Raw genomic sequence first — 11,521 nt, forward strand, 5'->3', positions numbered from 1 at the left:
CGGTCACGCCTTACGTAACGTTCAAAACGTTACGAAGGCATCGATCCTTTGTTCAGTTCAGGGGCCAGGCACCAAACGGAGCTGTGCCAAACTGAACGGCTGCCGGCTGGGCGAAATGAGAAGTCGAACGGGAGCCTGGCCCTGATGGACGTCTGTGCACGGAGCCTTAACGGTGTGCTCGTGGGCTGTTCACTTGCACCTCTGCGCCAACAGCGACCGCCAGGTATCCTCCGTCCCGGCCCGCAGCAGGTGCCACACACCGCGAGAGGCAGACTGACCGTCCTGGACAATCGGTGCCAGTTATCACGGTTCCGTCTTCGTTTCATTTCCACATTTTAGTCACCAGAAAATATTTTATTGCACTGTAACAGGATCCCGTACAGGGTAAGTGTATGCATATGTAAGACGAAAGAACTTCTGATGGCGACCTGAACTGTTTGCATGAGGCGGTTTTTTTTTGTTCATTTAACTACTTCAGCTTTCACCAGCCAGAATCGGCTGGTCGCTTTGCGGCACAACAACGAAGTTCGCCAGATAATACAAAAACGTTCGGTCCACCCGAATGGCCTCAAGCCCGTAACTCGCGAGACGGACCGCGAAACAGTCCGAGGATCAGCCTCACAGGAAGACGAGCAGTCTTTCATAGAATATATCTGTTGAACGGTGTGTGTAATCAGAAGAACTTGTGCTGAACGCATGACAGCATGTCATCAGGGAGCCGTGAGCCGAGCTCGACACCAGCAGACCCGCGGAACACCAGACCACAGGCCACAGACCAGAAGGACTTACCCCGCCGAGATAGGACCGCCAGTTGCACGCACCGCCCCTGCCGCCTGCCCTGACCTGGCTGCGCCGCGGCAGTGACGGGCAGCGGCGAGAGGACAGGGGAGGGGGTGATCTGGGGTGCCAGCTGCCGGCCATCTGGGGCCTGCCGCCCGGGGGGGGGGGGACAAAGGGCCGACCCCAGTGTTTACCACTGGCTGCTGCCGCCGTCGGCCACAGCCAGTCCCGGCAAGAGCAGGGCGAGGGGCGGGCTGGAGGCAGGGTGAGGTGTCGGCCGATTCCGAGAACATCCACCCGTCGCGGAACCGGTCTGGGTCCCTGGTTACGCTGCTGTGGCGGGCGGCAGCCGGCGCCACGACTACGGAAAAACAGGAGGCCAGATGGCCGGGGGGCTCCCAGCTGAGATGTCTCGCATGCGTTGTCTGTGACTGCGGTTCTCAGCTGGTGTTGAGACTGCGATCAGGGGAGTAATGAGAGATCAGAGGAGTAATGAGAGATCAGGGGAGTAATGCCGAGTAAGTCCGCAGTATTGCGGCCGAACACAAAAGCCTCATTCCTTAACGCTTGTAGCTACCGATTGCCGCTTCTGAGCAAGTCCTGCTCGCGATTAGTAACTACCCCTGAAGCAGTGCCAGATACGCCTTGCACGAAATGTAGCAGACCAAGCGATGATAGGCCTCAAGCGACCAGGAGATGGCAGTAATGGAATGACATTACTGTCACTATTGCGGACGCTGAAATTGGACGCCTTTTCGGCTTGATGGTATTGTTTGAAACGATATCATACGACCCTATAATATCTAATAGCTATTATAACCTTCCATAATGGGCTTGTTCGTAAAGTTCAAACGTTGTGTCAATCATGTGTGCTGCTTTAAAAACATATACTCACGTAATCCGAGCCTATCAGGTACTCCATTCATGCGAGGCCAGTTCTGTGCCGTGCTGTCCATCCAATGGGGAGCTCAGATCCCAAGAACGTGCTGTTTGGTTTGCTTTCCGCCCGCTGCTTTATACATGCAGCCGAGATGTCATGCCATGAATACTTTTTACGTGACTATGGTCCTATTAAGCAATTGCCACTATCCTTTAGACTGAGCGCACATTGTTTGAGAACCGTGCGCCATTCTGCCCTATCGAGTGTAAGTTCACACCAAGTTAAGAAGAGCGTCATCTCGTGTTGCCTGACTTGTTGGCTTAGCCTGAGAACCCGAGAGCGTGACCCGAATCACGGCATGGTGGAGCCATTCACGGTAAGGTGGAGCCACTCACAGTTTAGTGAAGCTAAGACAGTCCACGGTACGATGAAGCAATTCACGGTATGGTGAAACCATTCACGGTATGGTGAAACCATTCACGGTATGGTGAAACCATTCACGGTATGATGAAGCCATTCACGGTATGATGAAGCCGTTCGTGGTGTGGTAAGGCATGGTATATATATATATATATATATATATATATATATATATATATATATATGTTGTATACACCCGGTACCGGGAGGCAGTGGCCGAACAGCTCTTTTCCGATAAACACGAGCTGTGTCACACAGAACAACCATCGCAGCAGCTCGTATGCCCTGTACTGTTGCGATGGATTGGCTCGCATGGATTGATTGATTTGATCGCAAAAGCTACAGTGCAGTTATTGGCATCGGGACTGATCTTTGTATGCGAATAACAAACGATCTTTAATGGTGAGGACTATTCGCTGGCTTCAACTCGTACTGTCATTACATACCTAAGAGATAGCAATACCCTTGTGCAGTGATGCAGCAGGGATGGGTAACTAAGGACACCAAACGGCGGATTCTTGGTTCCAGAATCCAGAACCATCCCGTGATATCCAGCTCACGAGATCCATCAAGGGCCTCCACCGACAGCGAGGGGTCGCACAAACCGTGCAAACCAGCCGATGGGTGGCCGAATGGTCCAATCCCATCCGGGCCATCATGGGCTCGACAACAGCGGCTCCGGCGCCTCATATACCGCCGAGGCAGGCATCGACCACGCACCCGTCTACGGCACTGGCTTTAACCGGCTCCGGCGCCTTATAAACCGCCGAGGTAGGCATCGACCACGCGGCCGTATACGGCACTGGCTTTAACCGGCTCCGGCGCCTCATATACCGCCGAGGTAGGCATCGACCACGCAGGTCTACGGCACCGGCTTTAACCGCGCGGCCACCAAAACGTCGCGGTGCATGTAGACACCACACGAGCCTCAAGTGTTCAGCCTCCACACGCTGAGTCCTTCCCGACGCCTTTGGTCGGCCTTTTCAGTCTCATTCGCCGCGGAGAAAGCTGCTGCGAGTACGGCGCTGCAGAGGGTGGGGTGCGGCTGAGGGTGGTGGACGTCTTCTCTTCTTCTCTTCCGATGGCTGCAAAAGACGGCACGCTACATTTAGGTAGCAGCTCAGGTCATGGTAAATCCCAAAGATGTGATGAAAGCGAGGCGGATTGGATTCGCTTCGCTGAGTGACTTGTAAGCGAGGTATTCTCTTGCGACTTGGGTCCTAACCATATTTGTGTATTGCATGCATTTAGCCTTTGCCCTGATCAGGGTGTGGTAGAATACGGTCGGAAGGATTTCTGAGAATATTTCTCCGGAATGCCATGAAATGCTGTTTTAATTTTCAGTGGCCTGTGTGGCATCCATTGCGCGTGTTTTAACACCGTGAAACAACTCTCTAACCCATCCGTTTCCGAGCAGCAGCTTTTTTGGGAACACGGCACGACGATCTCTGGAGAGCGCGGGCGGCGGAAGGCAATACACAAATCTGACGTTCACGCACGGCAGACCGACACTGTCACATCAACGGAACCCTACAGGGAAGCACTTCCCCAAAATGGGTGGGGTTGTGGGGGGAGGGGGACGAGCAACGAAGGGGGCTGGAGCCCCCTAACGTGATAGGAAACTACACCACTAAACACTTCATGATAAATATGTGCACACAGTACACAAAAACACATCAATATGCTCAGAATTAAACAAAAAACATGTCTGTACAAATTAAATGCTTCGAAGTGGAATAACTTCGTAAATGCAGGCACGCAAAAAATAAACAGTGCTATTATCGGGAAAAATAAGCTTATCGCGATATTTCGTTGAGGCAAAACCACTGTTCTTCCGTGAGGCGAGGAGATTTTAGTTCGAAAACGGCGAGGGCGGGGAGCGTCGATTTCCTATGAGGTCGTGTTATGAAAAGGAACGAATCAGGGTGAGAATTAAAGCTCGTAAGAAGCGTGGTATGCGTCGAGAAATCCCACAGTCGCAAAACAGCTATTTCCGAAATCGATCACAGAAAGCTATGTGTAAGACAAGACACGAAGTATTATATACAATACATGGGAAGACTTTACACTACTCCGCACTGCTCCAGGTTCATATGATTCTCATAACCTTCTAATGGTGTTTTGCTGAAGCACACGTCTCTGGCAATTCCGCTCTATAACAAGGCTGTAGCTCTTACAATACCGAGTGAAGAATAAACGAAACTTATCGTTAGATATTATCTGTTGTCAGCTGCACTCACTAGCGTTTGCTCTTTAACGCACTCACACCAATGACAACGGACAAATTACAAGAAAATTCAGACAGCCGGTCAGAAACATCGCCAATATCCTCTTCGCGTCATTGGTTCATAGCCCTCACGTTGAATTATCAGTGTTAAGCGTACCATAAGGTAGCGGGTAAACGACGTTAGAGGGCAAACCATCTGTTTCAATTTTTCAAAATGATCGGGGAGGGAGGGGGTAGAGTTACGGAGGTCACCATAACGGGGCAGGTAAGAAAAAATAATCGAACTACGTCCACATATGATCTGTACACCATAGAAACCAATAAATAGATAGATACACCTATATATATATATATATATATATATATATATATATATATATATATATTCATCGATGCAGATGTGCCCTTATGTGCAATGTATTTTATCACGTGCAATATAGATATTACACAAAAACACGCATATATATATATATATATATATATATATATATATATATATATATATATATATGTGTGTGTGTGTGTGTGTGTGTGTGTGTGTGCGTATATAAATTCACATGTATTCTAAGCTTGTGTGCGTGGCTACAACAATCAATGCAAGATGCTGGATGTTTGCATCAGCTACCTATAACTGCATTTGCTTCGTTAAGCTAAAGAGCTGCAGCTGCACCTCCATCTTGCATTTTGGCAAGAAAGATCAGCGTATAAGCTATCATTACGTGCTTGAGCAAGCTCTTGTATATTTATCTGGGTATTCACAAAAAATGTGTCCACAAAATGTGTAGACATTACAACCCGTTCTTGGCACGCCAAAGTTTCATTGTCAGTCATATGTATTTAAAATAACGTAAAACAAAACATCTGCACCACCTTATTCGTGGTCCTCAGCCATCCGACAATAAGGCTCAGGCAAATGCCCCCCCCCCCCCCCCCCCCCCCGTTGAGAATGCACTCTCTCCACTCGTTTCAATAAACACACGACAAAGATCAGGACTGGACAGGATTTTCAAATATGCCAGCTCACACGAATTGAATGGATTAAAAACCAATGGTATGAAAATAACCACCACACAGTTTCTTAAATTCTTAATGAACACAAACATTGCCAAATTGATATGAATGAGTGACACTGGGGTCTGTCGCTGTGAGAAGCTGGAAGCTCCCATTCCTTCCAAGGAACTAAAATATCTAATGATGAAATCCGGTATGCTAGGTTAGCATAGCTACCACCGCTTGTGATCTTGTCAGCAATCCTATTTCAGCCGAGGTGACGCTGCGTTTCAGAGTTGAAAAAACAGGACTGGAGCGCGCTTTATGCGTAGAAAGCACAGACAGAGATTGGAAATGCAAGCGCCTCTCAGAGAAAATTAGAAAAGCCAACTCCATGTGAACACTACAGTTCGTGTCTACCTATTCAGTCAGTCAAATTCATGAATTTAAAACCAGCTTCAAGTTAAATATGCTGCCTCAACTGCTCCACTTCAAGGTGCCCGCCAGAAAGATTATCACGCGCTCGGGTGGGGTCAAACTGACCTCCCAAAGGTTTTTCCAGAATGGTTTCCGAAAGGCGCCGCGTAGCTGCGCCAAATTTTGCACAGCTGTAAACAGTTGAAGAGCGGAGCGGAGCGGACAAACTGGTCTAAAATGTAACGCCATCTATTGAAATATTTATGGTAGCTTTCTCAGCGCGTTGAACACAAAACGATGAATGCAGAATTGCATATTATTGGTAGCATACATAGGAACAAGGCGCTTAAAACTGCGTACGTGTGATGTCATGCAACAGCGCGATGCACTACTACACATGATGAGAAAATGTATTCATTTACTGTGAGCAAAAAAAGCAGCACATGGTAGCATCTGGCATTCAAGCAATATGATCAAAAATGGATGATCTAGTTATTCAAAATGCGTACTGGAAGAGCATCGTTCTGTGATCTATTTTGATCACTGAAGCTGCTGGCGCTCCTGAAAAGGCTGCGCTGCAACTGCGACTCCTCTAAAACGAGGAGCTGTGAGCGTGAATCCCGCGTGGCCCGGCCACGGCGCCGGTTGGGCTCGTGCCGTGTTGGTGTTCGCTGGCCGTCAGGCCAACGGACAGGTCAGGAGGAGGTCGGAGGTCAGCTATGGTGGTGCGAGCAGGCGAGAACTGTCACAATGTAGACTCTCCCTGCCTGGAGTCATGACTCCTTGTGCTATCCTGTCGTACGAAAATGTCGGCGCATGCCACGACGTTAGCTCGGAAATGGTCGGTCAGGAGACGCTGGTGCTGTATTTGCGAATCGGCGAGACCCACGCTCAGGTCAGCCACCGGCGCCGTTGAGGCCGATAGACGGAGTCGAAGAGGACCTCTCGACTACCATGGGGCCTAACAAGGGTAATTAACGACTCAAGCTTGCTGCCAGAATAGAAGGCTACAACTGCTTTGATGCGCATCACGGTGATCTCGTTTCAAGCGAGCAATGCAACGCCTTCGTGGCCTAAGCCATCCTGCTGATCAGCGGCTGGACATCTGAAGAGATCACTCGCTGTGTTGCATGGCACACATTTTAGCAATAGGCACCTGCAAGGCTGTATGTACCGTACATTGATACACCGATCAATGCACGGATGTGTGTCAATGTAGTTCATCCAGTGCTGCCTCGGCTGCAACAGAGGTGCACAGCTGTAGTCTGTTTCTGTTTTGGGACATGTGCCCTTCGTGCATATAATTTTGCATAAAGGGACAAGGACATGTGTGGGACACTTTATGCATACCAGTTGGCATAAAGGGACAGAGACATGCGCCATTTATGAATATCATTTCGCACGCGTCTTTGCAGCATTGCCAACCTGAATATAAGCGGTGGTGGTTCAAAGTTGTATGTGTTGTCACTCGATGTTGCAATGACTTATGCTTTTCTTTAAGCTAATTATTATGTAGCGTTTTGCCCGTATCTTTTGGTATTGTTCATTCACCTTTACTGTGAAAGATATCACCTTTTAAGCTTCGATGGCATTTCTAATCATTTGCCAGCTTATCGTCAGTGAGGATGTGTACTTTGATGGTTGCATTATCACCAAAACATGGGCAATTGTTTTAGATTTCTTCTAGCCGGTCACATCAACGTTATGAAGGAACATGTTGCTGGTGATACCTACCTGTGAGCAATGAGATGACCTCAGGCCGCACACTTCCACATATTTTATCACATCAGACAATTGATGAAAAGTCAGTTAAGAACAGACTGAATTTTGGACATCACGAACCTTTACAACCTCCGCACACCTACGGCGACATACAAGACACATTTTTAATTCTGCAGGCTGTTCAGAGTTTTACGTTACAAGAATCTCAAGGCCTCCAAGCAAGCTATAGTAGGGTAGAGGCGGGAGAATTGGGACACTTTTGAAACTTCAACTTAACTGAGTCATTGCAGCAAAAATATGAAAGCTAGGTAGCATTGCACCATACTAATGAATGAATTGGAAATTTATTGACATCACACTAATAAGTAAGTTTCACCTTGTGGTAGGATACGACACATGTGGAGCAAAATCAAAGACCTTCATTTACAGCAGAATCGGGACGCACGCAGGAGAATCGGAACAAACGTGAATATGAATTGGGACATACTAAGGAGCATTGGGACAACATTTCTGCTTGGCTACATGCTCTATAATTAAATTGCAAATGGTCAAATGAGTGCGCTGCATTTCCATCTAATTGCGCTCAGGATCTTGTCAATGGTCGTGGCAACGTTTCCTTCCGCTGAAAACGGTAGCATATGATATTCATTTATCTCGTGTTCAAACTGAGACACAACATCATAGAACGTGAATTCAGGATATCTTTTCCACCTTCAAATAACTATTTCGTTTTTGGCAGAAGAACCTCAACAACGGGAAGGTATTTCTAACATAATATCCGACTAGTAGCAATGCCGGCAGTATGCACAGCAACCAGACGACACCACCACGCAACCTGCAGTCGTAATAATCACGTTAAATCGTCTCAGCCAATGCGCTACTTGCGGCACAGCGGATCACATGACTATCAACCTTGGCAGTCTAGGCACATAGCAGGCAACGACAACGGTAAAAAAAAACTTCCTACACATCGCACAATCACGTATCAGCACAGCCAATGCAAAACTTGTAGAACAGCGAATCGTAGGACTCACAGTCTCGGCAGTCTAAGCACAAAACAGGCAAAGCAACCGTCACAAAACCTCCTGAACATCGGGCTACTCACGTTGAATCTGCACAGGCAATGCATTGCTGGTAACACAGCGGGTCACATGACTAACAATATCAGTACCTACCCTAGGCACCCATTAAACAACGTACACGGTCAAAAAACTTCCTACACATCGTACTAATCACGTCAAATCAGCGCAACCAATGCGATCCCCGCGACACAGTTTATAATCACGAAAATATAAGACAGTTCAATAATGAGCAATGTTTTCTTAGGGATCGTGTGGGCGATCTGGGGACTGTTTATTGTCACTCTGCCATTGCTGCATTATCGGTTTAAAGAAGCAATTGGGATAAAAATTACTCACTTTCGGATATCCCCGAAACTCCTGCGGTGAGACAAGCCGGACTGCAGGAGATGCTGGGCTGAGTGGGTCACCTCCTTGGACCTCAGTTGGAGCCCGTGACGGCCCAGAAACTGCACCGGGTTTGTTGCTTGCAAATGGTGGCCTTTTCAGGTGCAGGTCAACCAAATCAGTCGGCCTCCTTGACAGGGAAGGAGGCTCCGGACTCTCGACGCGGTCCGCTTCGTGTGTATCGGCTTCGTGTGTGTCATCTTCGTGTGCGCCCGCTTCATGTGTGTTTGCATCGTGTGTGTCCACTTCTTGTGTGTCCGCTTCGTGTGTGTCATCATCAGTCACCCCTGACGCTCCTGCAGTCGCTGAGGGAGCTGGTCTGTCGGTGACGTCTGCGGGAAGGAAGTCATCCTTGGTGAAGACTTCAGTGTCCAGTGGCCAGATTTCTGTCGTTCGAAAGCCGGACAGGATGTTGATTGAGGTGGCCGAGCGGATCAGCGCCTGCCCCATGAGCTTCCCCATGTTCAGAAGCTTGATGAAGTTACCCGCATTTTGGAGCATCCAGCTGTCTACCTGCTTGCTGAAGCTTGTCTTCATCGGACCGAAGACGGTGACATCGAGCAGTTGGAGCCTGTGACTCGTGTGAGGAGGTGGAGTCACGAGATAGACTCCATTGTCCTTCGCCTACGTCAACACGTTCAGACTGACATGGCTGACGTGACTGTCGAGCACCAAGACGACTGGACTGTCCTTGCTTGCCCCCATGTGCTTCACAATCTGCTGCATCACCTTCTCAAAGCTTTCAGGCGTTATCCACCCGCTGCTGTGACACAGCTGCAGCAATCATTCCCGGGTGCCTTCCATCAGATTCTCCCGAAGAGTCTTTTGGAAGACGTAGGCAGGGGAAAGGTATGCCCCAGTGGCAGTCACAGCGACACACATCGTGAGAAGTTCGCCCCTCTCCGCAGAGGTCACCTTTCCGATCTGTTTGTCTCTCTTCCCAGCAATGACTTTTCCAGGCTTCTGTACAGTCGTGAATACAGTTTCATCTCAATTTAAACTCCTCGCACCTGAGGTTCGCGTCTGTTTCAGGACCTCAGACAGGTTTCCGAAGAATTCCTGCTGCCCATCTCTAACATATTTGCGTGTCCCCATTCTCCTTCATCCCAATTCTCCCGCCTCTCCCCTACAGAAAACATCACTACAACTCGGCCTCTTTCAGGTGTGATTCATGGGTTTTCCAGCATTGCGGCTGAAATTAAGCTCGCGGTCAAACGCCCTCCTGCCACCCGGATTAACGTGTTTATCGGTGCCCCACTGAAAGCTGCCATAGCCCTATATAAGACGACCTGCGGGACAGTGTGTATGCTTTTGGCTGCTGTTCGCACTGCTGATCACTTGTTCGCAAGGCACAGAGATGAACTTCCAGCTACTGGTAAGTGAAAATGTTAGAATGAAATGTTGGAGTGAATCTTGAGTGACAAATGTGCCCGTGAGAAGACATTTCCTGGTTCATGCACTCGGAAATTTTTCACGTGTCGTTGGAATATTTTAACAGGCCATGGTCGACGACGTTTTGAGCTAACAGTGCCATATAGCGGGAGTCATTAATTATGTGAAGCAGATGTAAGGGACCACGACCTATGTTTACTTGTGCGAGATGATGTGTGGAAATCGACGAATATTTTAAAAGATATCTCCCCCTCTCTCCCCTTCTCTTTGTTTCTCTCCGTCTCTCACCCTCCCTGTCTCTCTATCCCCGTATCTTTCTCCCTCTTCCTCTCTTTCCCCCTTACCCTCTTTTTGTGATCTCCATCTTTCTACCTTGTCATGTCCCTCCGCGACGTGTAGCCTCCCAACACCCTCTCAATTATTCCAGCCCTTCAGCCACTTTCTCCCTCCATTCCCCCGTCTTTAACTCACTCCCTGAATCAAGCCCTCAGTTCCTCCCCTCCTACGTCCATCAATCCATTCATCCGTTCGTCCCTTCCGCCATTCTTAGGACTTTACGTCACCCGATCCCTTGTTGTCTTCCTTTTAACTCTCTTTGCAATGTCCTCGTTTTTCTGCTGCGACGTTGCAAATACTGTTATGTGATCAGACTTCAAGCATGCTTTCCTACACTTCAGATGAGGGCTGCACTTATCTTGCAGCACTACTTTCGATGAGTTGACTTGTATGCATTTTTTTCAATAATTTCGTCGAACTATGATTTCAACGGACAAGCCAATATGATTGTGCAGCTTATACGGCGGTGTGCTGTTCCTGTTTCAGATTCTGCTGCTGGTGGCCGTGTTTGGTGCGGTCTCGGCAGGCGGATCCCACTACGGCAGCAGAGGCGGTGGTTACCCATACCCCAGCCCAGGACGCTACGGCACTTATGGCGGAAGCAACTACGGCCAATATCGCGGAAGGGACTACGGCTATTATCAGAGACGGTACTAAGGCTATGGCGGCGGCCTCGGCGGCTAAGGTCACAATTAGGGCCACCATCACTGCTGACAACACAACGTATGACTTGGGAGAGCCGTCAGCGGGAGAGCTATCCCGTTTGTCTCTCCGCGGTGTGACCAGACCCTGTCCTGCACAGTGACCGCTGTCGCAACTGGCGACTGTCTGTCTAACTCTGATCGTCACCTGGAACTGCATCTCTGCTGCAAAAATAAATCTGCACATTTA

General features: G+C 48.7%; 1 long non-coding RNA gene across 1 annotated transcript; it reads left to right on the plus strand.

Moving 5' to 3' along the window:
• Positions 1-10,196: 10,196 nt before the first annotated feature.
• Positions 10,197-11,521, plus strand: LOC119098663 (uncharacterized). The gene is made up of 2 exons (XR_005094282.1): positions 10,197-10,277; positions 11,117-11,521. It is a non-coding gene; the product is annotated as an uncharacterized LOC119098663 (long non-coding RNA).

This window comes from Pollicipes pollicipes, unplaced genomic scaffold, assembly GCF_011947565.3.
Source record: "Pollicipes pollicipes isolate AB1234 unplaced genomic scaffold, Ppol_2.1 Scaffold_1600;HRSCAF=1878_pilon_pilon_pilon, whole genome shotgun sequence".
Taxonomy (NCBI): Eukaryota; Metazoa; Arthropoda; class Thecostraca; order Pollicipedomorpha; family Pollicipedidae; genus Pollicipes; species Pollicipes pollicipes.